Source organism: Ursus arctos, unplaced genomic scaffold (assembly GCF_023065955.2).
Source record: "Ursus arctos isolate Adak ecotype North America unplaced genomic scaffold, UrsArc2.0 scaffold_1, whole genome shotgun sequence".
NCBI lineage: Eukaryota > Metazoa > Chordata > Mammalia > Carnivora > Ursidae > Ursus > Ursus arctos.
In genome coordinates this window covers 10,119,856-10,137,919 of record NW_026622763.1, presented here as the reverse complement: position 1 = coordinate 10,137,919, position 18,064 = coordinate 10,119,856, and the positions used below count along the sequence as shown (strand labels likewise).

The 18,064-nt window shown below is 39.0% G+C and overlaps 1 protein-coding gene across 21 annotated transcripts in view; it reads right to left on the bottom strand.

Annotated features, from left to right (window-relative positions):
- The window catches only part of CLASP1 (cytoplasmic linker associated protein 1), a 265,789-nt gene that overhangs the window by 237,130 nt on the left and 10,595 nt on the right, over window positions 1–18,064 (bottom strand). Inside the window, exon 1 of one of the 21 annotated variants that reach the window (XM_048214511.2) lies at window positions 1,687–1,959. The exons of 19 other annotated variants lie outside the window; for them this stretch is intronic. The gene's annotated coding sequence lies outside the window, so the exon portion shown is untranslated. Of the gene's footprint in view, window positions 1–1,686; window positions 1,960–18,064 lie in introns of those variants that run through there. One more of the 21 variants, XM_048214517.2, reaches the window with a different exon arrangement.

Sequence of the window (18,064 nt, the reverse complement as noted above, 5' to 3'; positions counted from 1 at the left end):
TCAAAACAAATTAATATTTCTCATACGTCTGTGTGTTGGCTGGGTCCAGCTAGAAGGTTCTTCTACAAATCTCATCTGGGATCATTCATGCCACTGCTGTCACCTGCCCGCTTCACCTGGGTTCAAGAGTCCACAATGCCACCACTCACATGTCTGACACACTGATGCTGGCTGCTGGCTGGGCCTCTTGCCACATATGACCTCTAACTATTCAATAACCTAGCCTGCAATTCACTGTATAGTGATTAGAGCATTCCACGGTAGCAAAGGGGGAAGGTGCCAGGCCTGTCAAGGCCTAGAATCCGGAACTTGCAAATCACTTCTGCTACATTCTGCGGTCAAAGCAAGTCACAAGGCCAGCCCAGATTAAATGTGAGGAAATGGATTCTACCAATTAATAGGAGGAGCTGCAAAATGTTGTGGTCATGTTTTTCGATCTAACTAACACATATACTTTCAATGGACGTTTGCAGAATGAATAAATGGATAAACAGATGGGATGAATACATTTGTATTCTGGTTACCCATTACCAGGCTAGTCTCAATTACTTTTACTGACTCATGATAGATCACATCTCGCTACAGAAGATACAACAGAAATAACTATAATCTATGGCTTGACTTGAAAATGCTTCCAACTTACTTGGAGAAAACAAAATGCACAAAAAGCTTGTCGGTGTGATAATTCAACACAAACACAGGGTGCACATTAGATTTCACAGGTAGAATGTTGCACCTGCCAGGTAAGGGGTATGTATAAGTGCTGTGGCAACTCAGAGAAGGGATGATCGAGAAGGCCTGGAATGACCAAGTTAAAACTATACATGCCCATCAGGTAATAGGGTGCACTTAATAGGGGAAATGACAAAACTTAATGGGGGCAAAAAGCATAAACAAATGAGGGAGGAAGACACTTGTAAATGGTTGAGGGAAGAAGCACGCTAAGGTGAGACCATGAAATACCTGTGACATAGGTGGGCATCAGTATTCCCATTCCAAAGATAAAGAAGTGAAACTCAGAAAGGCTCAGAGTAAAACTGCCCAGAGTTTTAAAGCTAATAATGTCAGGCAGTAATTGAAAACCAGAGCTGCCTAGCCTTACTGTTTTATTCTTAACACTATACTACAACGCTCTACTACCAGACTGAAAATCCAAAGTACAGGCACTTAATAATTGAAACACGAAAATGGTAAATAGCTATAGCATGTGGGGCACAAGAAGTAGAGGATTAGGAAACAAGAAATCAAATCACAAGTACTCAGGAAGCTTTAATAAAATAATATTCCGTATTATAGTACCAAGAAGGACAACTTGAACTAGCAGCACAACAAAGTGAATAACAAATCAAAAATCTCCCTAGAAAATATGCAGAAAGCAGTCATAATACTTTAAAAGCCAACTCTGGAAGCCAGAAATTACCAGAAGTTATTCACGTTAAGTCAAAAGCAGTGTGTTTCTATCATTAAGCAACCGTTTTTGCACTGTAATGATTTTTATAATGTGGTCTGAAATTTTACAAAGACACTCTGCCTTGCCCTGCCCGCAGTAAATCTCCGTTCTCACTCTACCTGTGCCTTCTGTTCTTTCTCTCCCTTCCCCCTCAGCACCCCCACTTCTGAGCCCACACGTTCAGTGAACATTTCCTCTGGGCCCGTGACGTGACCAGCACGTACTGTGCCACTGACCGGAAATCATGCAACGTAAGGCTCTGTCCAGGCCCTCGAGGAGGAGCCCATTGCCCAGAAGAAGGAAGACACAGAAACGCAAACAGCTGCAAGACGATCAGGAGTCCTGAGCAGGATGTTTGTAGAAGGTGCTGCAGCTGGCAGAGAAAGCAGACAAAACGTGGCCTGAGGAAATCCAAGTGGGAATTTCATGGCTGGGGCAGGACAGCTCCCACCGTGCAGACAGAGCACTCACTCTCCCAGCCGGCCCCCGCTTCCATTCGTCAGCCTGCAGTCACTGGTTCAGGCGCGCTGGGCCTCCAGCCTCCCCGTCTCCCTCCTCCCTGCCTCAGCGTCCTTCAGTGCCCTCTCTCTTCAGCCACCTCAGACCTCGAACTTCCGGGTGTCTGCTCTCAGGTATCAGCAACCCCTCCTCGTCTCTCAGTTCCCGGACATATTCTGCAATCCAGCTTTTCAACCACAACTGCCTTCCAGCTCCTACGCTCAAGCACATGGCCCCAGCCTCCTCAATTCCTGAAAACGCCTTCCCAGTTTGGCCTTCCTTTTAGTCTGGATTCAGTTCCACAGGGGTGTTAAGAGCTTGAAACTACCCTCAACTTTCTCTTCCTACTAGTTGCCTAGTTAAGACCAAGCCTTGGAAGAACCTGACATACTTAATCAGGTGTTTTCTCGTGCATGCAGCAAACAGTCCATCATGCTGAAGGAACACGCGCACGCGGCCAACCGGTTTCATTTTACACTGATAATCTCCAGCTTCACAAAGTATCCCAACCCAGCATCCCAACTCGCGTTCTCTAGTAAGTGTGCTCCGCCCTTCTCTCCAAAATGACTTTCCCATCTTCTCCCCAAGGGCCCATGTACCCTGCTCTGCAGCCTGCACCCTTCTCCCTCCCAGGACATCAGGTGCACTGATGCGCTTCCTGTTCACCCTGCAGCCCCAGCGATCGGGCTTCACCTGCCCCTGCTCCCCTGGAGCTCATCATTATCACAGATGACCTCCATGCTGGCAAATCCAAGCAATACTCTTCTCTTCTTTGCTAACTCCAGCTCTCTGCAGCATTCTAAAGCTGGCCACTCCATGCTGCTTGAAAAACTTCCCACTTTCGTCAAAACAAATGATCACGCCTTCCTGCTACTTTTCTGGCTGCGCCTACTTGAGTTTCTCTAACCATCTCTGCTCTACTTCCAGAGCTGCTACAGGGCTGAAACCAATGCCTCTCATCTTCTAATCTTGCTCACTCCAAAACACTCAGCATCCATTGCCATGAATTTAAAAACTGCCTTTAAACCGATGACTTCCAAATTGTTATCTCCAGGGTATCTCTGAACTCATGGTACACACGGGCCTCACTCTTGCTCTTCCTGCTGCCTTAAACACTGTCCATATCCCTACAGTAGTCTGGCTGTGGGCCTCAGGGCTTCAGCTTAAAGGTCCTCCTCAACAAGTCCTTCAAAGACCACTCACAGGAGGGCCCCCATCACTGCAACCTGTTCCCTTCTCTCAAAAACACTTATGACAAGTTATAATTCTATCGCACGTTTACCTATTTGCTGTCTGTTTTCCTACAGGACTGTCAGTCTTAGAAGGCGGGGATCTTGTTTATTACGTTCACCTAACGCCTATAACTATGCCTGTAACACACAAGGCACCTGAGAAATATTTGTTAAAAGAATGAAGTTTGTTTGAGCTGAAAATCAAAAGTCACTGGCAATCATTAACTGAGTTCATTTTCTTCTTGGGGAGTAGGAGTAATTGGAGGGTAGGAAGAATGTAAAAAACATTCCAGGTAAAAGGAATGTGCAAATACATATGGACAAAGCACAAATGCAGAAGACGGTGAGAGGAAAACCAGCAATTTGGAAAGGCCAGGGCACCGGCTCCCAACCTGTAAACACTAACCCCACCTTTGAGATGAGAGTGTACAGTTACTACAAGAATGTCTGAGCATTCTTCCATACGCACACCCAACATTACCCATGAACTGAGTAAGTCTTCATATCCACAATTTTTCAAACTCGGGTGCAAGCAGGTATAAATTTGTAAGGGCAAAGATAATATAAAAAGTAATGCTGAATTCTTTTAGTTTGATCATTTTTCTCAATTAACAAATACTAGAAATTCCACTTCTGTAGAGCCCTGTGATGCTGGACACTAAAAAGAGTTCTTAGCCTCGAAAAGTCTGGAAATAACCATTAGGCAAAGAACAGAAAGACTGGCCACAGACAATGCCCAATAATCATTTTCTAGCCCCAAAGTCAGGAGGCCTTCATTCAGGGAGCCCTACACAAATCATCTATGAATAGAAGAATCAGGAGACTTGGGTGGGCCTACAATTATTTTCCTGGGAAAGATCATAAAAATCTGGAATTATTCAAGTGATCACAAGACCATAACATTCTGCGGTAGGGGGAAAAAAATCAGAGTTAATCTCCGTATTTATCTCAATCACTCACCCCACTATGAATAATAATTAACTATGGTGAAGTCAGGACAAAATACAGCCATAACATATAATGCAAATGCTCAAAATGGAATAAAAGGGGAAGGTTCACCATATTCCACTGAAAAGGCAGTCCGTATGAATAGAAAAAAAATTCACTGACATTGCTTAATTTCTGGTGATAAGATTGTAGATTTTTCGTTGCACTTTTCTATATTTTCTAAGTATTTTCTATAATGAATATATGTTACCTTCATAATTACAAATAGTAAAGTACTATTCAAAAATCAGGCACTACCATCTCCTAAGGGAGGAAAATCTCCCTTTCAGTATTATGGAATATAATGTACAACTGTCAATAAAGTGTAAAACAAGAAAGTCTGAAATTCACAAGAAGACGAAAGTAGTGCACCAATCAATTCCACAAAATATGTGGTGGTGAAAAACAACACGCTGGTGATGAAAAATTAATGCCAAAACAAAAACAAAAACAAAACAATGCAGCAACTCCACATTACTATACATATATATAGGAAAATAATAGAAGATACTACACCAATGCCAGATAACTTCTTCATAACAGTTAATACTTGCCTTCACTAGTATTTTAATGAAGTAATTTTTTTACTCTTTCAGATTAAAATATTAAAATATTAAAATATCAAAAATATTTAAAATAAAATACTGTTTTCTCTGTGATCTGTAAAAGTAGTAGATAGCTTTAATTTTGTTTTTGCTTCTGTGGGGACAGGTTTAAAATAATAAATACTGCTTCTACTTTTATTCTGCTCCTCAAAACTTCCTCAAAGAATCAACAAGATGGATATGCAATGAGAACTGCCAAAATTCGGTGATAAGCACGTGAGGGTTGTTACACCATTCTCTTTACTTCTGTATGTGTTTAACATTGTCTGTAATTTTTTTCAATTTTTACTTTATGTTTTTTATTTTTTATTTTTTTAAAGTTTTCTTTTTTTTTTTAAGATTTTATTTGTTTATTTGACAGAGAGAGACAGTCAGCGAGAGACGGAACACAAGCAGGGGGAGTGGGAAAGGAAGAAGCAGGCTCCCAGTGGAGAAGCCTGATGTGGGGCTCGATCCCAGAACGCCGGGATCACGCCCTGAGCCGAAGGCAGATGCTTAACGACTGCACCATCCAGGCGCCCCCTATATTTTTTAATATTTTATTTATTTATTTGAGAGAGAGACAGAGAGAGCACAAGTAGGGAGAGGAATAGAGAGAAAGGGACAAGCAGACTCCCCACTGAGCAGGGAGCCCAATGTGGGGCTTGATCCCAGGACCCTGAGATCATGACCCCAGCCGAAGTCAGACGCTTAAATGACTGAGCCACTCAGGTGCCCTGTCTATAATTTTTTTTTAAGATTTATTTATTTATTTTAGAGAGACAGAGAAAGTGTGTGCGTGGGGTGGGGGGCAAGGGAGGAGGGAGAGGGGAAATAGACTCTGTGCTGAGCCCGGAGCGTGCTTAATCTCACGACCCTGAGATCACGACCTGAGCCAAAACCAAGAGTTGGACGCCTAACCGACTGAGCCACCCAGGCACCCCTGTCCGTAATTTTTTTTTTAAGTATTGTAAAGCTTAAGTCCTCTTGGTAGAAAAAAATATGAAATACCGTAATAGAACTGTTCATTAACTAAACAAATTAGGACGTGAAATTATATTAAATTATACATATATATAATATGACATAGCCTACATGTGGAAAGAAGTATAGAAAAAAAAAACAGAGTATGTAAAGTACTAAAGTGTGGCCTCTAAGGGTGCCTGGGTGGCTCAGTCAGTTGAGCAGCTGCCTTTGGCTGGGCTCCTTGCTCAGTGGCAGCCTGCTTCTCCCTCTACCTGCCACGCCCCCTGCTTGCACTCTCTCTCTCTCTCTCTCTGTCAAATAAATAAAATCTTTTAAAAAATAAAAAAATAAACTGTGGCCTCTGAGTAATAGGTTTATGATAGTTTCTGTCCTACTGCTTACAAGTTTCTTCTACTTTTTATATTTTTGCAAAAGAAGAGATAAAGCTTTTAAAAGTCTCAAAACAGAGCAGTTATTTAATAACACCTAATTTTATTCATCCAAGAACTGTAAGACCAAAACTAACTGAAAACATCTCACTATTCACTGCTGACTCTTCTTCTCCCAATGCAAAATATTTAACATATACATAAGACTGCTGTCAGCATTAGTATACCAAAGTGTTACCTCATCAACACAGTTACCCTGGGGAGGAGAGAATCATAATAGAGACTGCAACTTCCCAAGGAAGGATCTTACATGGAGACAAGAGACCTCAGTAGAGAACCAGCTTACTGGGGAGAGGAGCCTCATTAGAGACAGAATGTGACTAAATTGGCTCATCTAGAAAGAAGGGATGTAAATTTCTACTCAATCTAGCAACACTTGACTTCTATAGTATTTTTCAGAGCTTCATTATCCTTTCACAGTCCTGATCAAACAGTATCTCTTTTTTACTTGTTTACTATACTAATGAAAAACAGATCACTAAACTCCTTACATGATTTTTTTAGTAACAGCTTTACTGAGATATAATTCACATACCATTAAGTTCACCCTCTTAAAGTGGGTATAATTCAATAGTTTTTATTACATTCCCAAGGTTGTGCAACCATCACCACTATTTACGAACATTTTTATTAACTCAAAATAAAATCTCATATCCTTTAGCAGTCACTCCCCAAAGCCCTCCCCCCCCAAGCCCAGGAAAATCAATAATCTACTTCTGACCAAATGGATTTGCCTATTCTGGACATTTCACGTAAGTGGAGTCATAAAACATGTGACCTTTTGTGTCTGGCTTCTCTCACTCAGCATACTATTTTCAAGGCTTATCCATGTTACAGCGTGTATCAGTACTTCATTCCTTTTTATGGCTGAGTAATACTCCATGGTACAGATATACCATATTTGTTCATACACTTACCTACTGATGGATATTTGGATCATTTCTACTTTTTGGATATAATAAATAATGTTACTATGAACATTCCTTAACAAGTTTTGTGTGGATATGGTTTTAATTTTCTTCAATACACAAATAGGTGTTAACTAGAATATAGGATATGTTAACTATGTTTAACTCTTGGAAGAACTACCAAACTATTTTCCTAAATGGCTACACCATTTTACATTCCTACAAGCAATACATGAGGGTTCCAATTTCCCTACATTTTCAGGAACACTTACTGTCTATTTATTACAGCCATTTTAGTGGGTGTGGAATGGCATCTCATTGTGGTTTTGATTTGCATTTCGCTAATGACTAAGGATATTGAGCTTCTCTTCATGGGTGTGGCCATTTGAACATCTTCTTTAGAGAAATGTTCGAAATCCTTTGTTTATTTTTTAATTGGGTTGTCTTTTTACTATTGACTGTAAGAGTTTTTATATGTTCTGGATAGAAGTCCTTTATTAGATATATGATTTCCAAGTATTTTCTCTCATTCTGTAGAGTATGCTTTCACTTTCTTGATGGTGTCATTTGAAACATAAAGTTCTCGATTTTGATGAAGTCCATTTTACGTTTTTTCTTTTGTTGCTTGTATTTTAGGTATTATACCGAAGGAATCATTGCCTATTTTACCACAATGAAAAAGAAAAGAAAATATTGCCTAATCCAAGGTCATAAAGATTTACACCTGTTTTCTACTAAGAGTTTTTTACAGTTTCAGATCTTACATTTAGGCTTATGATTAATTCTGAATTCATTTGTATGTACAAATGAGAAAAGAGTCCAAATTCATCCTTTTGCATGTGGATATCCACTTGTCCCAGCGCCATTTGTTGAAAAGACCATTCTTTCAGGGGTGCCTGGTTGGCTCAGTTGGCTGAGCGATGGACTCTTGGTTTCGGCTCAGGTTGTGATCTCATGGGTGGTGAGACTGAGTTCTGCATGGGGCTCCACACTCAGTGGGGAATCTGCTTAAGGATTCTCCCTCTCTGCCCCTCCCACTGTGTGGGCACTCTCTCTCATAAATAAATCTGAAAGGAAGAAAGGAAGAAAGGAAGGAAGGAAGGAAGGAAGGAAGGAAGGAAGGAAGGAAGGAAGGAAGGAAGAAAAGAAAAAAGAAAAGAAAAGAAAAAAGAAAGAAAAGAAAAGAAAAGAAAAGACAAGACAAGACAAGACAAGACCATTCTTTCCCCATTGAATTGTCTTAACATCCTTGTTGAGAATCAATTGACTATAAATGTAAGGTTTCATTTCTGGACTTAGGTTCTATTCCACTGATGTATATGTCTATTCTTATATCAGTACCAGACTGTTGTGATTACTATAGCTTTACAGTAAGTTATTAAAGTCCTCCAACCTTGTTCTTTTTCAAGATTGTTTTGGCTATTCTGGGTCCCTTGTATTTCCATATGAATTTTAAGAGCAGCCTATCAATTCCTACAAAACAGGCAACTAGGATTTTAACAGTGAATATATCAAATCTGTAGATCAACTTGGGAAGTACTGCCATCTTTAACAATATTAGGTAATCTGATCCATGAACATAACATGTCTTTTCATTTACTTAGATCTTTAATTTCTTTCAATGATGCTTTATAGTTTTCAAAGTGTAAGATTTATACTTCTTTTGTTAACTTTATCCGAAGTATTTTTACTCTTTTCGTAGCTATTGTGAATGGGATTGTTTTAAGTTTCATTTTTGAACTATTCATTGCAAGTATACAGGAATACAACTGATTTTTGTTTATTGATTTTATATCCTTCAACCCTGCTGAACTCCTTCATCAGTTCTAATAGGATGTTCTATATACAAGAGCGTGTCATCTGCAATTATGGTTTTACTTCTTTTCCAATTTGGATGCATTTTATTTCTTTTTCTTGCCTAACTGCCCTGGTTAGAACCTCCAGTACAATGTTGAATAGAAGGGGCATAAAAGGACATCCTTGTCTTGTTCCTGATCTTGGGGAGAATGCATTCTATCTTTTATCATTAACTATGACATCAGCCGTAGGTATTTGGCCTTTATCACATTAAGGAAGTGCTCCTCTATTTCTAGTTTGTTCAGAGTTTTTATCATAAAAAGGTGGATTTTGTCAAATGCTTTTCCTTCAGCTTTTGAGATGATAATGTGGTTTTTATTATTTATTCTATTAATATGGTGTATTACATTTATTTTCAGATATTAGACCAACCTTGTATTTCTGATATAAATCCTACTTGGTCATAGCGTATAATCCTTCCAATATAGTGCTGGATTCAGTTTGCTACTATTTTGTTGATTTTTTACATCTATATTCATAAAAGACTGGTCTGTAATTTTCTTGTGATGCCTTCATATGGCTTTTGTAACACAGGAATAACATGCTCAAAGCATTTCATCCTCCTCTTTATCTTGAAAGAGTCTCTGAAGACTCTGCATTTGGTAGATATGGTAGAATCACCAAACGTGAAGTCATCTGAGCATGGGCTCTTTTTGTGGGATGTTTTTTGATTGTTAGCTCAACCTCTTCCCTTATTATTGATATATTCAGACTGTGTATTTTTTTCTTGAGCCAGTCGCAGTAGAGCCTTTCTAGAAATGGGTAATTTCATCTAAGTTATTTAATTTGTTGGCATATAATTGTTCCTAGTATTCCTTTATCTTTTTTTTTATTTCTGTAAGGACAGTAGTGATGTCCTCTCTTTCATTTGATTTCATTAATTTGAGTCTTGTCTCTGTTTCTCTTGGTCAGTATCTTTCCAATTTTTGGTCTGTTGATTTTCACTGCTATTTTTCTCTATCATTTATTTCTAAACTAGTCTTTATTTTTTTTTCTTCTGCTTGCTTTTGGTTCTTTATGTTCTCATACTAATTTCTTAAGATAGAAGTTTAGGTTATTGATTTAAGATCCTTCTTTAATTAAAGTATTTAAAGCTATAAATTTCCTTCTGAGCACTGCTTTCACTGCATTTCCTAAGTTATGGTATGTTGTTTTATTTTTGGCATGGAGTATAGTAGGTGCTCAATAAACATTGTTGACTAATGAATGAGGTTTTTTTTTTAATTGTGGTAAGTCATACATAAGATTTACCATTTTTACCACTTTTAAATGTACAATGCAGTGGTATTAAATACATTCACACCGTTGTGCAACCACTGCCACCATGGGATGGTGTTGTTTTCATTTTCGACCATCTCAGAATATTTTATAATTTTCTTTGTAATTTCCTGTTTTACTCACTAATGATTTAGGAGTGTGTAGTTTAATTTCCATATATTTGTGAATTTCCCAATTTCTCTCTATTATTGATATCTAACTTCATTCTACTGTGATCAGTAAGAGAACATACTTTGTATGATTTCCAACCTTTTAAATTTGAGTCTTATTTTACGGCATAATATATGATCTATCCTGGAGAATGTTCCACGTGCACTTGAGAACAATGTGTGTTCTACTGCTACTGGGTGCCTTATTCTACATATGTCTGTCCCTTAATAATTTAAGAATCTGTCTGCACCTAGATCACGTTTAAGAAAAAAATTCTCCAGGGGCGCCTGGGTGGCACAGCGGTTAAGCGTCTGCCTTCGGCTCAGGGCGTGATCCTCGCGTTCTGGGATCGAGTCCCACATCGGGCTCCTCCGCTAGGAGCCTGCTTCTTCCTCTCCCACTCCCCCTGCTTGTGTTCCCTCTCTCGCTGGCTGTCTCTGTTAAATTAATTAATTAATTAAAAAAAAAGAAAAAGAAAAAAATTCTCCATTATCTAAATCTTGAATTTTTCATGGTATCTCCTACTCTTTATACTGCTTACATATCCCATATTTACATATTTAAAAAATCAGGTCTCCTTTTTAAAAATATAAATCTCAGTTCTGGTACCATATTAAGAGTTGGTTTCTAAAAGCAAAACCTGTGAAAAAGGTAAGCCAAAAAGATACTTGCATGAGAGATTTTTTAAAGAGCTTTCTGAAACATGAAATCCCCAGACTTAGGTGAATAAGAAGAGAGGCAAGCATTTGATATGTCATTTGATAGCATGACAGCTGACAAGTCCATCCCAAATTTCTCAAGGGAGCCGGGTTACACCCAGTTGAAAAAAGAAAACCCTATTAAGTACTGGTTAGTCAATGTGAAGACAGAAGGTGTAAAAAGGCTTGGGGTACAGAAACAGGGAGTTTCTCCTGTTACTGCAGGAAGCAAACTATAAAGAAGTAATGTAGCAGTAGTTTAAACTTCAGCTTTCATTTCAGCAATTTAGAATAAGCAAGGTAGCTTTGCATTTGAAACCACACTTTCCGATTCACTAAGTAATTATACAAATGCTACTTTTCTTTATCCACCCACAAAACTTCTCTATATGACTGTTACTCTCATACTGTTTTACAGAAAAGTTAACAGATTCAGAAGCAAAGTAACTTCCAGGGTCACCCAGCAAGTATGAAACAGAAACAGGATTTGAACCTGAGCATCTAACTCCAAATCCAGGACTATTTCCACCAAGTCACAGCTACTCCTTCTCACCAACACACACGGGTCTCTGAGTACTTTAGACATGTATATATAACTTAGGAAGGAGTTCCACAAAGGAAGGATGTATCCACCATACTTAATATTACCAAAATAAGAGAAGAGGCTGAATCGAGAGAAGCAACTAAAACCTGGCACAGCACCACACAGTAAGCAAGTGCTTCATCAAGAACAATGAAGAGGAAGAACCATATGCATTCCCGCAAGTAACTCTAGGAGAGTAATCAGCAATCTTTAGTTCGGGGGTTTAGTATTTCCCACAGATGCTGATGACAAGCTGACGGCATGATCATAAAAACAAAAAAGAGACAGAGAAAAAAGGGGAACTGGGGGACACCAGATAAAGAATATAGAAACTCTACTATTTTTGCAACTTCTTGTGAATCTATAATTATTCCAAAATTAAAGAAGAAAAAAAGTGAAAAGATACACATGATGCGAACAGACTCTTGGTACTCGGTCCCTAAGTTCACTAAATACCTATTGTGCCAGCCAATCTCCCAGGCACTGCCTTCAACAAGCTCCAGGTTCACTGGAGAAAGAAAGACGAGTGAGCAATCTATTCTAACACCGTTTATCAAGGTGCTTTCCTGTAAGACTATCTACTTTTTTGATGACTCTCTAATAAACAGGGAAAGACTGCACCAATGAAACAAATATAAGGGCACCAATGAAACAGATATAAGGGCACCACTGGGCAAAACTCTTACTCGTGTGCTGGCATGAAAACACATGCTTTGCTTACTCTCACCCTCCCAGTCATTTCCCTTGCTTCCATTCCTGGCTCCAGCAAGATTCACACTGAAGACAGAATCTGACCAACTGGGAAATCCCACATAGTCACAGAGCCTTCAATGAAAAGGAGTCCTGCGTTTGCTGAAGACAGAGAAATGATGAGAGGGCTTGAGAGATACATTTAGTGATTGACAATCAGATGGTATTAGCTTTAGCCTCAAATCTTTCTAATGCAATAAAGTGAAGTGGCACAAGAAAGATAATTTGGAACATCAGCCAAGCAATGACAAACGCTACTGAAAAGTCTTCCATACTGCTTCCTACCCGCCCCGCTGAAACCATATTTCAAGCATACAGACTTTAAGTCTCTACTAAGCTTACACATAAAGCTAGGGAGAATTCTATTTCTCAGATCAATTATAACAGAACACTGCTATTATTAAGATGACATTTTTACATTCATATTTTATGGATTTAGGAAAAAAATTCCACAAGAAAACACAAAAAGAGATCTATGCCTTACCCATGTTAGTATATACTGAATCGTACCCACAGACGCTCAGTTTCCAAACTGAGTTGTTACTGCCTCTGTATTTTCCCAACATGACTTATTCCTACCTATACTAACACAGCTTTCTTTAAAATATCAAAAGATGTAACCCTCACTCTAGTCCTCCATTTAAACAAAAATATCAGTTGAGAATGTAATTGGATATAATCAAACGTGATTTAATACACGGACAAGAATAAAATTCATAACTATCCAGGGCAATTTGGAAACATCTATCAATAACCTTTGTATGTTCTGATCCCACAAGTACAAATCTAAGAATTCATGTAGGGAAATAATTTGTCAAGTACACTGAAATGTATATATAAAGCTGTCCATTGTGGCTGTTCATAAAAAATTTTATTTTTTTTTAAAGATTTTATCTTTACGTAATCTCTACAACCAGCCAAACTCACAACACCAAGATCAAGAGTCGCATGCTCCACCAACTGAGCCAGCCAGGTGCCCCCGTGAAAAACTTTTTAAATGAAAATAACCCCAAATGTTCAAGAACAAAGAAATGGGAAAGAAATCACCGTACATCTAAACAACAACATACCATGCAGTCACTCTGTAGTAAAAATATGTTTTTCATGGCCTGGAAAAATACCTATGGTCAGTTTAGTGAAAACAGCAAGCTGGAGGGGAGCCTGGCTGGCTCAGGCGTTAAAGTATGCAACTCTTGATCTCAGGGTCATAACTTTAAACCCATGTTGGGTACAGAGTTTATTAAAAAAAAAAAAAAATTAAAGCAAGCTAGAAAATAGCATGTTTATGACGTCATATTGTTTATAAAATACAAAGAAGTCACTTACATCCTGCATGCACAGAAAAAGTATGGACGGAAACAGCACACCAAAACATTAACACTATTACTTACAGAATTTTAAAAGTACATGTTGAAAATACAATGGTATCTAAAAAAAGTAACAGTGGTACTAACAAAACAATGCTGCAACCTATACATACATATAAAGGCTTATATATGCATAGAATATCTAGAAAACCATGTAAGAAACCAGAAACAGTGGCTGCCTCTGGGAATGGATGTGGGAAAATGCAGAGAAAAGGTGGAGGAAGACTGACATTTCACTCTCTAGCCTTGTGTACCTTTTAAGTTTTTTGACCATGTACATATTTTCTAGTCTAAGGAAATATAAATTTTAAAACACTGAAAGTATGATAATATTCTTTCTAGTTAAACCAAATTACATACAATAAATACCAGAAAGTTGTTTGTAAAGTCAAATTTAATCGTAATCATGAAACCACAGGCATCACCAGTTACTACAAGAATTAAAAACTACAGGGTGGCCTGGCTGAATCAGGGGGTGTGACTCTTGATCTAAGGGTCATGCGTTCAAGCCCCACATAGAGCTTTAAAAAAATTGAAAACTATAAAAAGAGCCACTTATTCAGCAAATTGCCCATCTCTAAAAGGCAGCCTTGGTGACATACAAGGAAGCAAAGCTTATTTCTGAACCTCACATCCAGCCAGGGAATCTCTGTAACGTCAAAAGCAGAAAAACAAACAAGTAATGAGAGGACAAATGCTTGATTGGTTTTTTATCACTGAAGCATAGCCACATTTTAACTGAAAAATGATCTATGACGGAACAGTCATATACTTTTATAAAATTATATTTTAAAGTGTATTAACTACAGGATTCTCATATCGTAGGCTAGGTTTTGTTAAAACCTCTAAGATGGGGGCACCTGGGTGGCTTAGTCAGTTAAGCCTCTGACTCTTGATTTCGGCTCAGGTCGTGATCTCAGGGTCATGGAATCGAGCCCCACAGGTTCCACACTCAGCACAGTCTGCTTGTCCCTCTCCCTCTGCTCCTCCCCCTGCTCACTCTCTCTATCTCCAATAAATAAAAATCTTTAAAAAAAGAAAAAAAAAACCTCTACGATGGATGATTTGGCAATAGCTCTCAAAATTTTAAAGGTACATAACTTTCAACCCAAAATGCCAACTTATGGGAATTTATTCATATGTACGCAAAATAAATTATTATAGGATTATTGTTTCTAGCATTATTTATAAAAGCAAAAGAATAGAAAAAACTAAATGTTCCTCAATAGAGAGCCAGGTAAATTATGGTATGCCACACAATGGCATACTCTTCATTTAGGAAAAAAAAAAAAACACACAACGAGAAGGGATGCCTGTGTGGCTCTTAATCTCAGAGCAAAAACACAAAACAAAAACAAAACCCCACAACAATGAGGAAGTCTTCTTTTTTTAAGATTTTATTTATGGGGCACCTGGGTGGCTCAGTCAGTTAAGCATCTGCCTTCGGTTCAGGTCATGATCCCAGGGTCCTGGGACCAAGCCCCATGTTGGACTCTCTGCTCAATGGACAGCCTGCTTCTCCCTCTCCCTGCTGCTCCTCCTGCTTGTACTCTCTCTCTCTAATAAATATTTTTTTAAAAAGATTTTATTTATTTGAGAGAGTGAGTGAGTGAGAGAGCATAAGAGAGAGAGCAGGGGGGAGGAGCAGAGGGAGAGGGGGAAGCAGACTCCCCACTGAGCAGGGAGCAAGATGCGAGACTAGATCCCAGGACCCTGGGATCATGACCTGGGCCAAACGCAGATGCTTAACGGACTGAGCCACCCAGGTGCCCCGATGAGGAACTCTTTAACATACTGACATAGAATGATTTCCAAGATGCATAAAGTGAAAGAACAAAAGAACGAAAGAGAGAGAGAGAAAGAAACAAACAGAATAATCTGTAGTAGTTTGTACAAAAAAGGGGGAAGGGAGGTATGTCTCTCTCTCTCTCTCTGCATCTTTTTCACATATACAATTAATAACACTGGTGTTTCTAGGGAAGGGAACTGGGTGAATGGCAGACAGGAGAGGAGGAAAACTTAAATTTTAAATCACGTGTATGTAATATCAGCTCAAAAAATTAATATATTTTAAAAATTAATGCATTTAACTTGCAGTTCTATTTCTCCTTTCTAGGTAAGTTAAACAAGAATGAAAAGAATCTTCATACACAGCTACAACAGATTTAAACTTGCTCATAATAAAAAAAGGTACTGGGGCACCTGGCTGGCTTAATCTCTAGAGTTGTGTGTGACTCTTGAACTCCGGGTTTTGAGTTCAAGCTCCACATTGTGTATAGAGCTTACTTAAAAACAAAATCTTAAAGAAAAAAAGTGGGGGCGACACAGACTATCCCCTAGGCATCTTAAAAAAAAAAATTTACAACCAACGATGCATGCAATAAGCTTGTGACCACAATAAAAATAACAAATTTTTTAATAATGCCATCACTCTCCAGGAGCAATCTCAAAAGCAAACAGTTTCCCAAAAGAACAATGTCTAACCCCCGCCCCCAAAATTCCAAAACTGAATCACTGATCAGTTGATGATTCAAGTAAAGATCTGAAAATAGTCCTGTTTCTATCAAGACTAAGGCTCTCTGCAAGATGCTAGTTTCAAACAGCCTTCTCTCAGCAAGGGTGCTTTCTGGGCTCTTGTCTGTGGCCTCTTCACAAAATTAGACCACGGTATTAATACAGCCAAGAGTCAAGCTCTTTGCCCCATGGTCATAAGCTAGATCTCCAGCCAACAGAGCTCTCTCATAAATGGAAAGCAACAAAGGGGCCCCAGAGTACTGAACCAGGCATGCATACCTGGTTCAAGGCCTTACATACCTCAGGTCAAAACAGGGTAAGACACCTCTCTTCCCTACCCCCAGATTAGGAGCCCTTCCCTCTTCAGTCTTCCCACAGTAACACACTTTACTCAGGAATCTTAACTGTCTCCTTGCCTGTCTGACTTCCCTCTTAGCGGTGGAGCTCTTTGGAAACAGGCCTGAGAGCCCCTCTCTCTTCTGTGGCACAAGTTAAGTGTGTTGAGTGAAGATTCTGATCAAGGCAGTTTCAACATTCTTTATCCAGGATATACCCTACAATAACTCTCTTGGCAGTTTTCACAAAGGCTCTGGTTTTTAGGCCCATTTTTCATGAACACCTACCTATACCATTTTTGCATCCCCTCTATTCACCCTACCCCACCCTAAAGGAGGTCTAGCAATCAAGTGATTATAAGATGTTCTTTACCTTCCCCAGCTGTCATCCTTTCATGATTCTGTAAACTCATTACTATACAATTAGGCTAAATACTGTTACTTTGTCCAAACAAATGTTCCTTTGGCAATTTCAGAAACCTCCTCCAAGTTGGAAAAGGCATGAGAATGGAAAGCTTTTCCCATCATGTTCACTTTAAAAACGCAGACATAGGGGGAAGCTGGGTGGCTCAGTTGTTAAGCATCTGCCTTCAGTCTGGCCATGATCCCAGGGTCCTGGGATCGAGCCCCTGCTTCTCCCTCTCCCTCTGCTTGTGTTCCGTCTCTCGCTGTGTCTCTCTCTGTCAAATAAATAAAATCTTAAAAAAAAAAAAAAAAAGTGCAGACATAGGCCATAGGAGATCTCTGTGGCATGCCATTCTCTACCAATAGGTAAACACAATCAGGATCAAGCTAAACTACCGTACCCATGAGTCCAAATAAGCTGCACAGAAGCCAACGGGACACTGAGAGCATTTCTTTTTAAAGAACTACCCGCCCCACCCCCAGCATGGGATCCCATGTCTGAAGGGTGATATATTACATGACAAGAACACTTCCTGAATCAAATTTTGTGTGTATAGATACAGCTATATACTACCTCTGGGCTTATTTACAAAGAAGTTGGCTCCATCTTTGTGTATACAGATATATGGCTAAAGATTCATACTCATACCAGGCCAACTTCTCCATAAATAGGGCCAGAGGTAGCGAAAGAAAACAGTCTGCATCACTTCCTCCTACTCTCCCTGGAATAAACCATTATTCCAACTAAGGGAGTTCAAGCTCTTGAATCACTTCGTTGGTTGAAATTATCCTGAAAGCATGTCAAATACTGGATTTGCTCTGACCTCTCTGATGTTGTTATGTTGCTTGAAACTAGAAAATAAAAGAATAAAATAATTACTTTTATTGTTTTCAATATTAATAATAAGGAACTGCTGAAATAAACAGTGGAAGAATAACCAGTATCTCATATGATGAAAGTGTTTATATAACAACATACTAAGAAATACCTATTTACGAGTCAAAACCTAGTGGAAATAAAAACACCAAAGGCCTGTCTCCAAACTGGGCCTT